A 13799-nucleotide genomic window follows, 5' to 3' on the forward strand; every position below is an offset into this window, starting at 1 on the left:
AGCCATGCAATTGTCTCAAAGAGAATTGCTAGATTTAGCTGACAGATGCAAAAAATCTCATGTTGTCACAGAATTCCCCAGTGTCTACTCAGCACCAGATGTCAAAGAATGCAAATCTACAGCTGGGTCTGGTGTTCATTTGTACTCCAAATTCCCTCCCTCACAGCTGTTGTTTTCCACTTCCATGTACATAGAGTTGAATTTTCAGAAGCAGGAGATAGACATAAGTGTCTATCTCTTATGGCTTCCTATATTTATATGAATATACATGTTTCTTTATTTACCTGGAAAAAATCTTTTTTAAATTGAATAATGGTGTATTTGTGAGGGTATATTTGAGTATGCTTACCCAACTATTGAAAACAACCTTACTCATCTTATAAATACAGTATCTTCTCAGTATGTTCTCTGGAACTGGAGTTGTCTTTCCAAGTAGCTGTTTAGAGGTACAGAATAGGATTTTCACCCTTGTTTAGGTCTCCTGGGCACCATGGAAATAATAAGCATGACCACAATAATACAAAAGACCTACAGTCATGAGGAACTGCAGAGCAGTGTTTATTCAGTCATCTGGGGGGTCCTTTGATGGCTATCCTTTGTGCCCCTCAGGAAAGGAAGTTCTAGCCTGGGACTACAATGACAAATTTTGCTCACTCTCATGTAGATACTACCAGCCTGCACAGCTTTTAAAATATTGTCAGACAATAACATGTCTGCAAGAGCTTAATTGATTTTTTCTTTGTTTTCCCCTACCTAAACTGAGGGAAAATTTGAAATAACAGGTGAGGGTGACCACAGCAGTCTACATTTGTTTTCCTGAAATTCCTGTAAATTAATTCAGAGGTTCAGACTTTCTAAGATTCACCTGCAGTGACCTCTAGTGTAGTTTAGATTTCCTTTTCTTAAATGAAAATAGCATGCATATGGACACCTTCTCTTTCTGCTTATTTGTGTGATGACTTCAGCTCACTGAGTTCTCTGTTGTACAAATATTAATCATAATCTAAGAAATTATTTGGTTTATTATACTTCTGATTTTCAGCCAGTCAAAAAGTTGGTTTCATCTAGGGCTAAGGACGCATTACTGTGTTTAAAAGGGATGAGTCACAAATGATGGGAGAGGAAAGCATGCAAAATACAGGTTCAAAGTTATATTAAAAGTTCAAATTAGACAATCACATGTAAATCCCCACTTTTTAAGGAAAGCATTGCAATGCACTTTAGCATTGCAACATGCCTTATATCAGACTGCAGTAGTTTTCCAAAACATTCACCTTTCTGCTCTGTTTTTATTGCCCTCAGCTGGATGGGGGTATTGCTGTCTTGGTTTACCCCCCTGCATGTTTCAGTGCCTGCACCAAATACAATTCACCAAACAGCGCAGTCTCCCCAGCTTCACTGAGACCTGAGGTGGCAAACCCATGCCATGACCAGCAGTGCTGAACAGATTTCTCATCCAGTACCTGCAAATAGCACAGACTCCCCTCACTACAGCTACCACACATTTCCTAAAGACACAACCTGGCTTGCACGCAGCTACCCCAGCTCCTTCTATATCCGTGCTCCCACTGCTCCAAGATCTGACCCTGGGGCAGGCAGAGCCAGGTCAGGTACCTGCATCTGCCATGTGAATACTCATAAATCTTCACATTGCCAATAAGATTGAATCAAACAAATCTGACTACAAAATACTGAAAAGTTGACACCTAAAGTTGCCTAAGCTGATGCCTGAGCCCTATTATTGTCATGAAATGTTTTAACATAACTTGAATGATAGTTATCAAACACAGAAGTGGAACAGACACAGGGAGAGTCCCCTGGTGTTTCTGTATTTATTAACTGTGCCCACAAAACTGAGCAATGGTAATGAAAATGTTAAGTGTTGACAGCACTTTGGGGAAGTCTAGAAGTGTTTATTATTATTATTATATTGTGGATACACATCCACAATATCCATTTTTAAGGTAGATAATAGTATCAATTTAGGGAAGCAGTGATTGAAGGAAAAAAGAAACACTGATGTTTACATTAGGCAGTAGTAGAGCTGTCCACATATCAGATAAGAGGAAAGGAAGGAGAAGAGTATAAATACTTTGTTTGAAGTGACATGACCTGGCACAAATAGCCTTAGTGACATTTTAAGATCAAACAGTCCAAGCATCAGGTACATACGCTTCAAATCACAAGGAGAAGTTTTGACAAGTTGAGCCTGATCTGCCTAGCCTGATCTGAGCTAGTGCTCAGAGTGACAAAAACTTTTTTTTAATTCTTATTTTCTGAAGTTAATCCTTCATATAGTTAAAAGCATCACCAGTTTGCATTTCCTTATTTATTTGACTTCTAATGCATTCTAGTGACCATACCCTAACAAAATATTTATTTAAAAAATCAAAAATGTATATACCTCTTTACATTTTCAGGCTAGTGAGTGTTTGCCTGAAGGATTACAAAGGAATTACTACAAGGCAAAAGCAAATATTTTTTAACTTGATGAAGAAATACTTGTTTAGATGTTTAAAAAGATTAAAATCTAGCCAAAAATGATATTTAAATATGACAATTCATAAACGTAATGTTAAAATTTTGAACCAACATTAAAGAAAGAGGAAGTGCTAAGAAAGGTAGGGAAGTTAGGGAATTTTTCAAATGCTCTGTACTGTCAAATATACATTAAATTTGAGACTGCAAGATATTGAGAATTAAACTGTGAGAAGTCAGCAGGAAAACAAAGTGCTGATCGTGCCCTGAGTAAAGCACAGGAGATGCCCAAGGAAGGGGGATTAAAAGCCTGTCTGAAGGGATGTTTGGTGGTTGAGAGGAAACACTGTCCTGAAGTAAATGGGCAGGTGGGCACCACTTAAAAAATAACAGGGAGGAAAAGCAAGGTCACCTACAAAAATCATTGGGAAAGAGCATCGGAGTTTCTTATGTTGCAAAGATTTTCATACATAGGAAGCAAATAAAGGACATTTGTGCAGTAAAAAGCAGTCTGTCAGAGCCTGCCCCTCATGCTACAAACATCACTTCTGTCAGAAAGGAAACATATGTTCTCAGCCAGCCCCAGCCTCCAGGAGCCAACATGCTGCTGGAGATGGACACTGAGCACACGGAGCCCTGGCAGGACTGGTGTGGGAAATGGGGCTTGGGAACCACAGCCAGGCTGTGCAGAACAGCCATCCCTGCTCATTCTGAGCTCTCTGGGTAAAACCAGACACCTCTGGGTTCATTATAGTGAATGTCTGCCTTATGTTCATTATCATAGAAATTTATCTCAGAAGCACTGCCTTCTGCCTGGAAAATAAATGTTTCTACTTTGCTTCATTGCCTAATAGCTGGAGGAGTCCATTACCTTGGGAAAACATTTTTTCCATTTACATTGACTCTTAAATATTTTATGATCATTTTTCTTTCTAGCTTTCACAGTAAATAAAGTAAATACATGACAGACACAAGATGTTAAATAGTCACCAATGCATGTAATTTAGTGTATATATTGATCCTCACCTATTTTTATCCTGACTTTCTATAAATTGTACTATACACTATACTGCTTCCTTTAATTATTTTCATTTACTTTAGGCTGTCAGTGCTTAGTTTGACTACCTTTCAGTCTCCATCCTATAAATACTTCATAGTGCGCTTCAGAAGGCACAGCATTTAAACTAAGCAACTCTGAGTCTTGGATCCTAATGTTTGAAAGGCATTTAATTATTACTTCCCCTCTGTGAGGATTTTTGTGGTGACATTTCCATGTAGTACCTCTGCCACTAACTCATTTTCAGTTATTTTGGAATCAGACGTTATTTCTATCAGTCTGATAAAGACGGTAAAAGACTGCTCTCAATCACCAAATGTAATACATTCTGCACAGACAACCAAAATAATAATAAATATTCATCCTATAATTAATTAATACAAATAATAATCCAGTTACATTTGTTAAAAGCAGAGAGCAGAGTGAGACTTTAAGCCCCTCAGGGATGAGCTGATAGACTACATCCCTGAAAACTCATTTCTACAGCACTGTTTTGCTTTGCCTCCTCTCTGTTTTCAGGAATCACAATGGCATTAGGATTACCTGGTTTCCCTTGCATGTATCAGCTGTAAAGAAATGACCAGGTGTGTAAAGGGAAACTGAGCCAAGACCTACATAACACAAGAGCAGACTTTCTGGACTGAATCACTCCAGACTGGGCTACAGGTGACAGGCAGAGACCTTGCTGTGTGTGTAAAGCACTATCCCCGTGCTCGGCGCCATGCAGCAAAGGGATGATGGTTTTAATAGTCACAAATGTTGTGCATTCTATTAAATGGAACCCAAATGCTGTAACATTGTGGGGAAATTATGTCTAGGGTTATTATGGTTTGTAGTATCCTGTAAAATCTGTCTTCATTTTTTAGTCTCAAAGTGTGAAAACACTTGGAGGAGATGTAGATTCAGAGATTTTGTGAATTCTGTGATTCACAGACATACAAAATGGGTAATGCCCCACTCCCAGGGAAGGGACCACAGTGGGTCACCTGGTCCAAGCTCCCTGCTCAAGTAGGGTCACTCCTAGGGCACATGGCACAGGATTGTGTCCAGATGGTTCCTGAATATTTCCTGTGAGGGAGACTCCACAACCACTCTGGGCTCCAGTGCAGGGTCACCTGCACAGTAAAGCTCTTCCTCATACTCAGGTGGGACTTTCTGTGCATCAGTTTCTCTGCCCATTGCTTCTCATCCTATTGCTTGGCACCACCGAGAAGGGGCTGGATCCATCCTCTCAACACCCTCCCTTCAGATTCTGACAGAGATTGATGATGTCTTCTCTCAGTCGTCTCTTCTTGAGGCTGAACAACCCCAACTCCCTCAGCCTTTCCACATAAGAGAGATGCCCCAGTCCCTTAATGCTTTTCACTTCCTGGAATGGAAAAAAACTTAGGCCCCTTTAAACATTATAGTTTTCATATCAGAGCCAAAAAAAAGTATTAAGTGTTCCTAGGAAATGTCATTATTTTCCATAAACTCTCTCTCTCCATTTTGCTCAAAAACACATTCATATTGAACATAATGTTTCAGAAACTCTTCCAAACTTTGTGAAACAGATTTACTATGTGCAGGATATATATGACAGCAATTTTCAAAGGTCAGGATATGAAACATTATATTATTACAACATATTAACTGTACCCACTGACTACCACTGCCTATACAACACTAACTAGGCATCGCAGCATTAATTTTTTTTTTCTAAAAGGGAAAATACAGGTCTGAGAACACAGTCTTCTACCAAACTACCTTCTCTGAGTCTTGCAACTTTTAGAAATTTAGTCTGTTTCCAAGGAGTAGTTAGAAAAGAGGTGAGATTAAAGGCTGGCTTCAGAACTGGGCAAATAAGCTTTGGTGTTGAGTAAATGAACTGTGGGGGAACTGGAACTAGGGAACTTTAAATCAAATCAACTAATAAATTCAGCCAGAAATGGGGACTGGCTAGGGAGAATAAAAAGGTCATAATACTTTAGTTTCATATTTCTTTGTTAATGAAATTCTTTATTTGAAGGCACTGAATATTTTTTATTATACCTTTTAAACAAAACATTTGACATAATTTTTTAAAACTACACGTTTAATTACTATTTTTTATTTTAATAAGATAATCAAAAAGCCCTAGTCCAAAATTGTAAAACAGCAATTGGTCTTTAAAGAAAAAAAAAAGAAAAAATCCAAAATGTGCTTCCCAAAATCCTTAGCACATCTATATATGTGTGTGTGTGTGTGTGTGTGTGTGTGTATGTGTATATATGTTTCATTCATTTAACTTCTGCTCTAACCAGATATGTTTGTTCTTCAGACAACTTTCTCATAGTGAAGCATAGGGCATATAATCTTGAGTTGTAGCTTGCACTGCAATTGGATTTTCTTCTTAGAACATTTTCTGAAATTTGCTTTATTGATGTACATTTTACCGAAATCCCTTGGGCTGTTGTCTCCTATTGGCCAACCCTAGACCTTCAGAGATGCCTTGTTAATAAAAAGCACTACTACTCAAAAATTTAACTGGAGTTTAAGCTGTTTGAAAGTGGTCCTAGATTTATTACAATCCCTTAAACAACTTTCAAAAGTACTGTAATTTCTAACACAATATCTGACATACTTTCTTTTCTTGTCTGTCCATATGATTAATTTATTTTTTCATTAAATGAATAGGAATATTTATAGGATTTTTTTGGAGTCTGTTTATTAAATCATCATACCGGGGAATTGTACATTAAGAGAACACTTCCTTCTTAAGTGATTCCAAGAGGTAAGTGAATCCATCAAGGAAAGGAATACAACGTATCCCAAACATATACCTAACTAATAATACAGGGTGCTTGTTTTTTGCAAGTCTGGACAGACAGTAACTCTATAATATTAGAACTTAATTTCATTTCTACCAAAGGGTGGCAATTTGCTTTATGATCTACCACCTTTGCATGCCAACTAAGGTATGATAAATAGTAAACTGAAGCCCCAGTTGAAATACCAAAATTCCAGTACCAAAAGGAGACCTACAGGAGAGTTGGAGAGAGAATTTTTTACAAGGGCATGTTGTGACGAGACAAGGGGTAATAATTTTAAGTTTAAGGAAGGCAGATTGAGATTAGAGCACAGTGAGGCACAGAACAGATTGCCTGGATAGGAGATGAATGCCCCACTCTGGAGCTGTTCAAGGCCAGGCAGGATGGGGCTTGGAGCAACCTGATCTAGTGGAAGGTGTCCCTGCCTATGGCAGGGGGATTGGAACAAGAAGACCTTTAATCTCCCAACCCAAACTGTTCTATGATTCCATGATTTTATTAGCACAGGCTGTCATGACTCATTATTTGGTTGCTGTACTGTCTTTAGCTAATGTACATCAAAGGCTCACACAATATAACAAACAAGCTCTATCTTGCTAAAGCAGAGAAAACTGCATTGTTCCTGTGCAACGTTGGTAAGATCTGGGAAAAAGGATTCTTTTTGTGGTTGATTTTCTACATTGGAAGCATTTCCACACTAAGGTTCAGGGTGAGGCAGCAGCATTTGCCACAACCTCACTGAAACTTTAGTCAAGGAAATATATTCAAAGTGGTGTAATTTCCTTTAAAATATTTATTTCAGTGCATACCTTTTGTTCTTATTTGTAGAAATTAACATGAACCCAGTCAATCACTTCAGATACTCAAAGCAACATAATTCTGAACATTTCCTTCATCCCATGTTCAGCAATCACCACTCATGGACCAAGCTTTCATTCCTGCTTTCCATCCCTTCCTTCACCAGTTCAAAAGGAGTAAAGGACAGAGATATTTTCCAGCACACCCCAAGGGAGAAAATGAGGCTAGACTGAGGCCAGGAGCAACTTCTAATGTTAAGGGCATGTAAAAATCCATTTTCCTCTAGCCCCAGGATTCACAGATCTATATTTCAATTTCAAGTCTTCCACAATGGGCACTGAGATACAGTGTTCTGAGTACTGAGTAAAGCACAACCCACCTATTTCTTCAGGCCAAATGCTCCTTTAGGAGGCATGTTTGTTTAGGTTGGCCAGGTCATCTGAATAATTGAATTTCTGTGATATTTTGGCTCCTCACCAGACTAAGAAGCAGACTCTAAAGGAAGAATTGTCATAACCTTACTATTACTTACTTGCATTATTTGTATGTACCCTTATGTTTTTTGTTGTTTTTATGTCTTTAGCGAATGCAAAAAGTACTTTTCAAATAGTATTCATGCAAGCAAAATTCCTCTGGCTCATCCAGATTTGTCTTTGTCCTCTTAACTTGAACTCCTCCATCTTTGCTACATGCCCTCACAGCATTAGTGACAAACTACTATTATAGATAGAAAAAATTACCTGCTGATAGCAAGGCACCAAGCTTAGATTATGGGATTTGTCATGCTGGAACTTAGTCCTGCTGTGTTTCATCTACCCTCTCATCAAGATACCCCTGCAGAAACCAGTATCTACACTGTCAGTGCCTATAAAAATTCTCCAAAGTATATCTGGTCAATGTTCATTCTCACAGAATGCTTGTGATGCAGACCTGTGAATTATTCTAACCAGAAGAGCATGAAAATCAAGAATATCATGAGCCAATTTTCCTTTCACCTCATGCAGATTTGTTCTGCTAAGTCTCATAGCTGGAATCTGCTTAGATAGATACAGTTGTTAGGGATTTACAGAAAATGCCTAAACATTGTAGGGCATCACAGTCTATATCAATTCTCTTGAAATATTGCAAAAACAGTAGAAGCTTTGCTTTATCTCAGCATTAAAATGGGCTTCAGCTTTTGCAAGCCCTGTTTGAGTGTCTATGTCATAACTCAGGACCCAGAAAACACTTTTTGTTCTTTTATCCACTGATTTCCAGTTGATATTCACTACAATCTAGCTTCTAGAAATCCCATCTGTAAGAGTGAAATGACTACAATAAGACATAACTTTTTTTCTACCTATATAGCCCAGATGACAAACTTCAAATAAGTGAAGCAAAGCATATGCGTTCAGTGTTGACACTGTTTATCTTCTGTGACTGTCTTCCACAGTAAATACGATTCAAACACTCCATTTAAATTTAGACAGACAGAGACATACTTATTACTACAAAGAAAAAATTAAAATTTCCTACATCTTGATCCACTTAATATTCTTACAAAGACATCTTAAATTAAAATATATTTATTTCTAAGCTAGATTTTATCTGCTTAATATATAATGATTTATCATAAACATTTATTATTATAAATCTTTATTATTATTGTTGGTGGTGGTGTTGTTATTTTTATTATTAATCTTACACAGCTTAAGATAACTTGCAAACAAAAATATACTAGCCTCCCTCTCAGAAACATAAAAATAAATCACCGTATGTTGGCCTGAGTTAACACACAAACACATCCCTCATTCCTCACTGCCTAGTGCTTCATCCTCAACAGGATCTTTTCCCTACCTCTGCTGCCTTCCAGTGGCTCTACTGCCTTTCAGCTGTCAGCTACCCTTTTGGTATTTGCTCTTTTTTCTAGGGTCTCTGGAACTCCTTTACCTTTATTAGTAAGTCTTGCTTTACTCTGATTTGCCTGATTTACTTTATAATGAACGTTTGAGAGTGTAGGTTAAAAGCTTCTTTCCCAGCTTCACCTCTCATTCATTGATTTGAGATGTTTCTTTACAGAGGAAAAGGAGAGGAGCTCAGTTTCTGAAGTATTTCCAAATAGACTAACATTGCAAGAGTCCAGATATCTCAAATTCTTGATGTGCTAGTCATCACTGTTATTTCTATGGCATTCTCTGGCAAGAAAACCTCCTCTTTGCCGGTCTCTCCAAGTATGACATCATTTCTTATATGATTCAATGGAAACATCACAGCGTCATTTATCAAAATGTGTAGCATAGCTGGGAACTTCTTTCAGTGTTTTCTTCCCCACTTCTGTTTCCTGCATTCACTTGGAAATATCCACCATCCTAACAAGAAAATCCACCTCTAGATTTGTCTCTTCCTGATACCTGAGTGAATGGCTGTGAATGGTGTGTGATAGCTCATACCTGCATGAATGGTTCTTTCAGATTACAGGTAAGATAAACTTCCTGGAGAACAAGCACAAAATTTTTCACTAACAGAAGTATATAAACATCATAACTCTCCTGATGAAACTCAGCAAGGATTCATTATGCAGATAATACAAGCTATTACCGCAGAAAAACAAAATTAGCTCTTATATCATTCAACTGACTCTGTGCCAAAACAAGAAGTAAATCACTGAAGTTGTGTATAATGCATGAGATATACAACATTGTTGAAAATTGATTTTTTTTTAAATGATAAAAGGGAATTGGCACAGAAGTGATATGTAATTTTAAATGCTTAGCCTAATAACATTGCTAATTTTAATTGCTATTAGAAGAACCTTGTTTTCCTCTAAGGCATTATGTAAAGAATCATTCTAGCTCAAATATGCATGGGAAATGTTTAAGGGCCATTACAGAAAAAACAATGAATATCAAAGCAACGGCACTAAACCAGCAAATATCTCGAGCTGTGATGCCAGGACTTGGCTGTTTAGCTATCAAGCAGACATTAACAGATGACAGATAAGTTATTATTCAACAAAGTTGGATGCAAAAACCTTAAATGCATCCAAACAATAATGTAAAATACAATCTAAAATTCAATGAATGGGAAAAACTACACATAACATAAAAACATAATTTCTGTGTAATATTCTTAATTATGAAATACTAACATTTCAGCATGAAAGGTTTTAGCAGCAGTTTGGAATCCAATTTATGAAACTGAGTCCCACACATTTACATATAATTGTATCTGTGCAAAAGATGCTGGCATGTGCTGAGGAGAGGCTTTGGCATGCAGTGGCTCAGAGGGGGGGGGAACAGCACAAAGGCCACCACATCCTCTCTCTTGCCTAGACACTTTTCTGCTCAGAATCAGAACTGTCCTGTGTAACAATAGCAAGTGCCAGAAGCTCTTATCACCTTCCTGGAGGTGACCTCTGCAGGAAGGCAGAAAGGTCTGTAGAGGCACACCCTTTTCCTCTTCCAACCTCAGGAAAGCCCTGCTCATGGCCGAAATGACATTGGCGAAGGACAATACATGGGATTCCAAAAGTAGTGTCTGCCAGACATACCAGCACATGGATAAAATGGAATGCTTTGCAATAGATGGGGATTTTAACACATCTCACTGAAATATATGCAATTGCAGAGAAGAAGGAAATGTTAAGCATAAGTAGCATGCAAGTTAAGGGTGACTCAATGATGAAACATATTACATTTCTCTAGCAAAACTAGAGAGGCATGAACATTCAACTAAAAACAATAGAGGGATGCAACTAGAAAGATATTTAGTGGTGTTGTTGGAGATACAAGCAGATGCTATGTTCACCAAAAACAAAGAAGCAAACAAAAAGCAGAAATATTTTAAAGCAAATTTTATAAGTGTATCTATTCCATAAGGATAGGACTCAAAACAAACCAGTGCACATAACAAAATCCATCAACAAAGTCTTGGTCATTGTGACATCACAAACTAAAATACCTTTTCTGTATTTCCTGCATGTGTATTATTAAATGAGGGAATGAGCAAGGAAAAAAGAATACAAAAGAGAATCCAAATCCATAGTCAAGGCAGTCTCTGATAAAGGACTTCGTTTATACTATTCTGCATTATAAACTCAGAGAACTATCCAAAGTAGACAGATTTTAGAGTAATTTGTAAATCAATTACTTTCTTGTTAATATTGTTATGAAGAACACTCTGGACATTATACAAACATTTGCTCAAAACACCTAATTTGGGTTTAAAAGCAGAGAAGCACCTGTAGTCAAACAAAAATGCAGCCATATGTACAACAACAGAACAAAATTAATAACTATATCGAGTTAATCTACAATCAATTAATAATCATTTAATTTGAAGTAAAACTATAGTTTAAAATATCCCATGAGACACGTAGGTGGTAGAATTTTTCCTATATGCTCTGTGTCCTAACTGGCAGGAGCAATCTGGTGATAACAATTACATTTAGTAATGATATTTAGTAATAGACATTTAATTACAAAACAAGGAATTAATGTAAATTACATAATGGCAAGAACAGAAATCTTGGCACAACAGTCTAAAAAAAGAACAAGTAGGAAACATAAACTGTTAATAATAGTAGCCACAACATTTAATTTTGAAATATTTGAAGGAGTGAGAAAAAAACTGACTAATGGCACAAACATTTTTTTTTTTGATCAAGCAACACAAGTCTGTTTGCAGACAGAAGGATGGAAAAAAGTTTAGACTGAGCTAGATTAAATACAATATTCTTAGACTATAAAAACCTCTGATTTATGTTTTTTATTGTAACATGGTTTTTGTGTGTAAATGCAGACTGATTTGTAATGGCTGGAAAAGAAGTCTGTATACTAACTCATTAATTGTTACCAAGTGGAATTGCAGTTAACTATTTCAAAATGTTTTTAAGGAAAAGTCACTTTGCTGTTTGACTTGGATATGCTTATTTTCTGTCAACCCTTGTTGCTTAGTGCTTTGCATATTTCATAGGAATATAAGATTGAAATTCTTCTCTCCCATTTATTCACTAAATACATTCCCTGCTGGCAAAGACAGCCATGTGAATAGTTTGCTATCATTCAGTTATTATTGGATACATTAGACAGCTTCCTTTTTCCTTTTTAATAATATTGTCAAGGGAATTTCTGTAAGTCCCATTATGTTAGGTTCACTGCCAATGCTCATGAACAAAGGAAAAAGACACACAATAAAACCAAAACCACATGTGAATTTCTGGCATGACCTGAAGTCAACGGCTGCTGTGACATTTGTTTGGATTTCGCCCTGCAATTACAGAAAGGGAGTGCTGTCACTCTTTAGGGCTTTTCTCATTCAGCCATCAGAAGCTTGAGAGCAAGGACGGGAATGTAAGGCTAGACTCAGAAAGAGATCGGAGCCCAGGATCTACACACTGAATCTAAAATCACCTACCTGGAGCTTTTCAGCAGATCATTGCACCAGAAAAGTCTAGAGTTTACAGCTATCTAAAAAATAAAATAAAAATTCAGACTGGAGCAACACAGAATACTTATATTCTCAAAGGAATTCCCAAATGATAGAAGTTCCATTTCTTTCTCCTCTGTGAGGCCATACAAGATTGGTGTTCTTAGACAAAAATAATCCTCAAACTTTTTCTTATAAAAGAATCAAGGGGAAAAAAAGTACTGTATCTTTTGTCCTTAGCTTTTATTGTCCTCATATGTCTATGACACTCAAGGTTAACTCACAGGAGGATTGGAACTACCTCACCCACTTCCCAAGGGAGTATATTCTCACCATGTCTCAAATAAGCTGGAGTGAAATTATCTCAGTTAGTCCTATTAAATCGTCTCACACTACATACAGCAATTCTAGAGGAGTACAGAGACTATGGAGATTTAAAATGTCTAAGTCCGTCAATTACTTCACAAAGTATGAAAAAGTTTCATCAGAAGAATTTATAAAACCCACACTCAACTCTCCCTGCACTGCCACCTACAAAGATAGAAGAATGATTCTGAATGTGACAGTGAGTGTTTCACAAAACTGAATAAATTGTATTGGATCTGTTGATCTCCTGCTTTAGGGATTTCTGAGAAAGGGCATCTAATTTTGTCAGGTGGGAGAAAGAGAGCCTTAGCTTTTCAAGGGAGTAAGGCGCATGCTCACTTGATTTCTAATTGTGACTGTGTGCTCCTACAGATGCCACTCTTGCACACCTCATTCTCCATACATATATTATGATTGCTTAATGGTTGATTTCTCCACCCTGAAAAGCTGATCCCTGAAAATTGTTTAACTGATGGAGAATACAGACACAGAGAATAGGAGTAATCAGAATTCCTCCCTGTCACTCTGCAGCGCTAGGTTACTCATCTTACTGATTAAATGGGATATAATAATGCCAGTGTGAAACTGGACTGTTAAAATATTTTCCTGGGGAAGGAATACTTTTGGAACTTGTATAAATGTTCTTGCATTCATGAAAACATGGAGTTGATGAAGCACTTTTGGATTGAAAATCAGTATTTCCCTTACAAGCGATAAGTGATGCAGACTCTCCTAAACAATTGCAAAATAAGCAAAAAATATCAGCTTGAAAACACTTGAATTGACAGGTTATGGTAAAAGTTGCTTACATCTGCTGTCTTCTGAACACAAAGTTTTCACTTTCCAAAAGATAATGATTTTTCTTACACATTTCATTATGCTGTACATTGTTGTTGCTGAAAGGA

The sequence above is a fragment of the Onychostruthus taczanowskii genome, unplaced genomic scaffold, assembly GCF_017590055.1.
Source record: "Onychostruthus taczanowskii isolate IOZ18803 unplaced genomic scaffold, ASM1759005v1 scaffold4, whole genome shotgun sequence".
In the NCBI taxonomy this organism is placed as follows: domain Eukaryota; kingdom Metazoa; phylum Chordata; class Aves; order Passeriformes; family Passeridae; genus Onychostruthus; species Onychostruthus taczanowskii.